This window comes from Bison bison, unplaced genomic scaffold (assembly GCF_000754665.1).
Source record: "Bison bison bison isolate TAMUID 2011002044 unplaced genomic scaffold, Bison_UMD1.0 scf7180017864297, whole genome shotgun sequence".
Classification (NCBI taxonomy): Eukaryota; Metazoa; Chordata; class Mammalia; order Artiodactyla; family Bovidae; genus Bison; species Bison bison.
This window is the reverse complement of record NW_011494869.1, coordinates 6,915,487-6,919,185: the sequence shown is the minus strand read 5'-3', so window position 1 is coordinate 6,919,185 and position 3,699 is coordinate 6,915,487. Positions and strand designations below refer to the sequence as shown.

At 59.5% G+C, this 3,699-nt stretch overlaps 1 protein-coding gene across 2 annotated transcripts in view; it reads left to right on the top strand.

Annotated features, from left to right (window-relative positions):
- The window catches only part of FAM65A (family with sequence similarity 65, member A), a 24,943-nt gene that overhangs the window by 6,018 nt on the left and 15,226 nt on the right, over window positions 1-3,699 (top strand). Inside the window, exon 1 of one of the 2 annotated variants that reach the window (XM_010851040.1) lies at window positions 2,150-2,285. The exons of the other annotated variant lie outside the window; for it this stretch is intronic. The gene's annotated coding sequence lies outside the window, so the exon portion shown is untranslated. Of the gene's footprint in view, window positions 1-2,149; window positions 2,286-3,699 lie in introns of those variants that run through there. 2 annotated transcript variants of the gene reach the window in all.

Genomic DNA, 3,699 nt, shown 5'->3' with positions numbered 1-3,699 from the left:
ATGGTTGGATGGCATCACCAACTCAATGGACATGAGTTTGAGCAAGCTCCAGGAGTTGGTGATGGACAGGGAGGCCTGGCGTGCTGTAGTCCATGGGGTCACAAAGAATTGGACACAACTGAGCAACTGAACTGACTGAGCACTACCTGGGAAGCCCCAAGCAAGGGCACCAGGACAACTGTATGCCACTGCTGCCCCGTGGGCCAACATGCAACCAGACCTGAGTCCTCAGTGAGTGTCGAGTGAATTAATAAACAACAGAACAACCTCTGGTAGCAGGAGGATGGGTGCAGGGAAGGGGTGAATGTGAGACATGTTAAGGGCATAGGGTCTACAGGACTAGGAGGCTGAATTGAGGTGGGGTGAGAGAGAGGGACGCCAGGGGTTCATGCATTTACTCGTGCGTTCACTCTCATTCAACAATGGGAATTTTTTGAATTCGTGAGCCAGGGACACTGGAGAGCTGTACATTAGGAGAGCTGTATCGCCTACAGAGCTTAGAGCCTCACAGTGAGCACACATGAGCACACGCACTTCCTGGTGGTGACACAAAGGCATGAGTCCATAGGACGTGGGGACAGAAAGTACCAAGGAGAGGCTGTCTTCAGAGAAGGTGGTCAGAGTTTGCCTTGCTGTGAAGATGACTTTACACGTGGGCACGGACAGACTGGTGCCAGTTTTGAGAGCTCCAGAGAGGCCCAGCCTCGCTCAGGTGGGAGCCTGGGTGTTTTGCAGTGGTGCTTTGCAGAAATGAGAATCAGGGAAGAAAAGTCCCTCTGGGAAGGTCATGAGATCTGGTGGGTCATCCAGGGGCTCAGAACAGGAGAGGGCTCTGCACAGAGGAAGACTTGGGATGTTCAGCAGTGGATGGATGAAGTCCTGTGACTGGATGATATTATAGGGTGGAGGAAACAGAAAGAAGAACCCAGTCTCTGGAAGCAGTCCCCAGGTCTACTGATACAGAAAAAAAAGGGTGCTGCAAAGGAAGGCAAAGAGGAGGAGCTGGAGACGGGGGAGAATGGGGTGACTTGTGTCTCTGGTAAGAGAGGATGAGGGAGAGGATGTCAGTGCCCCTGAGGGCCCATGCCGCCCTCACTCCAAACCTCTGGATAGTCAAGACCAACCCTCAGGAGGAAAAGAGGCAGATATTTAGAAATCTTTTAAAATCCCTCAAACCACTTCTGGATGTCTGTGCAGCCTCTAAAGATGATGGACTACAGAGTGAAGCCTGATGGGTGGGAGAGCTTTCAGGGTTGGAGAGCTTTCAGGGTTGGAGAAGACCAGTGTTATTTTACTGAGGGGAAGGGTGGGGGAGTGGAGCTGACCCTTTGAGTTCAGTGTGAGGTCAGCCATGAGCTCCACCTCAGCCCACTCCAGGGGAGAGCCAGCATTGTAGCCCCTTACTGAAAAGACTGGGTTCTGGCCCCCTTGGCCAGCAGGTACCCAGATCTTGCCAGGGTCCTCACCCATGCTCCCAGAGTGAGCCTGAGCTCCACAGATGCTGGTACCCAGGGAGTGGTAAACACGTGGCCTAGCTAAGAGCTCAGACTTAGTGGCCAGATAGTGGCAGGAAGGGCAGCCTGCCCCCAGAGCAGGGAAACTGAGGCTGGCAGAGGGGCAGGGCTGAGAAGCAGTGTCCAGACCCAGAAGGTGTCTGTCTGATGAGCAGGCTTCAGGCCTTCCTATTCCGCTCCCTGAAACTGGCCCTGATCATTTCCTCCAGCCAGCCCAACCCAGCAGTGGCCGCTCCAGGACCTGTTTCAGATATAGGGGCCTGAAAGTTCTCGTGGAGCCCACGGGATCTGTGGAGATACCAGGCAAGCCAGGCTCCCCGGTGCACTAGATTTGGGGGAAGCGACTTAGCAACAGCAGCAGCAATAGGAAGGAATGTCTCCTTCCTGCCTTTGCTAATGGTTCTCCGAAAGCCGCCCAATTCCCGTGGATCCCGACCCCAAGCGCTGAGAACTCTCAGCGCCTGCGTAACCTCCAGGATCCCTCTCGTCTCCACCCTGCCCGGTCAAGCCGGTGGACGCCGCGGGCCACCCCCCTGCCGGGTTAGCAGAGAGGGCGGAGCGAGTCGCGGGCGCCTCCAGGGGTGCTAGAGCCTCCGGCGCGCAGGGGGTGGGCCCAGCCGGCCAGGGGAGGAGCGGGGCGTCTGGGCGGCAGGCGGCGGAGCAGAGGGAGGGGCGGCACCGGCGGCGGCGACAGCGGCAGCTGCGGCGCGACCTGACCCGGCAGCGACGAGTGCACGGAGAGAGCGAGGTCCGCTCAGCCAGCGCAGCCATGTGAGTGTCCCCGCCGTTTCCGGGGCCCGGGGCGGCGGTTCTGGTGTCTTCCCCCGTCTGGGGAGTCCCGGATCTGCAGCCCCCGCTGCGGCCCTGTCCCGTGTCGCCCCATTCCCGGGACCCAGGCACCACGGTGTCGTTCCTACCCTCCCCTCGGGCGCGGAACACGGCCACAAAGGCTGCCGCCTCGGGGCCTGCCGCACCCGGCGCTGCCGCCTCCCCTCCCACGGCCAGGCCCAGGCGGCCCGTGCCCTGGGGCTCTGGGGTGGGCCAGGCCTGAGGGTGGGTCCTAGGCGTCAGCCTGGGTGCTGGCACGGACGCTCACAGGGAGCCCCGCTGCCCTCGCCGCGGGAGAAACTGAGCTGGGAATGGGGAGAGGGCCCCGAGGGGCACAGGCCAGCCTACTAGATGAGCTAATCTCTCTGGCTCCACCGGCTGGACTAAGCCGCTTTGGGGCCCGACCCGAGGTAGCCAATCTGGTCTTGGACTGGACTCTTCGCCCAAATCTGGCGGAGGCTGGAGAGAATCGCCTGGTTCAGTGGGGGAACAGACCCTGTACCTGAAAATGAAAGGTTGGTGTGGGGACTCTGCAAGCAGCCAGGCCTGGGCACCCTGCAGAACCGGTTTGGGGAAGGGGCTGCTCACCCGGGCTAGGGTTCTGGGTAAGCCTGGCTTTAGCACCCTCTATTCTCCTCTCCCTGAGACTAGAGTCTGGCCTCAGAGATTGACCCATCTCAGCCAGTTCTGGGTAGCTTTCTAATACAAGTCGGGGTTGGCTGGCCGGCCAAGCACCTACTGTGTGCAGTCTAGTGTAACATAAAGATGGGCCATCTGCGGGGCTTGCCCTGGGCCTGTATTGCCCAATTGTCGGCACAGCCTTCTGAGGACGGTTAACAGACAATCTGGCAGATGCAGAAACTGGCCCAGAGAGGTTAAGTAATATTCTGAAGGTCACACAGCTGGTTTGGAGAGAAGTGGGAATTAGACCCAGGTCTTAAGTATTGCCACTATACTAACCACTTCCCTGGCATGGAGGGTAGAGATGGGGTTGGGGGAGAGATGAGAACTGGAGTGTGAGGTACAAAATAGTCCAGGGAGACAGGAGGCTCATTTCCTACTTCAGCCCGCCCTCCCTGTCCTGGGTCCTGTGGGGCAGCAGTTGCAGAGGGGTACCTGGAAATGGGTGGGGGTGAGGGGAGCACACAGGGCACCGGGCTGGGTCCTCCCTGGGTGGAAAAGCAGGCAAGGAGGACGTGGCTGAGTCACTGCGGGCCCCTCGCTGGCTGCAGCTTCGACTAGCGCCTCTGCTAGGCCCAGCCCGGGGGAGGCCACAGGCTTCCAGTGCGCCGCCGTCCGGGGAATGTGACCAGCTGACCAGGGAGGGGGCCGGCAGGAAGTGAGGCCAAAAATGGTT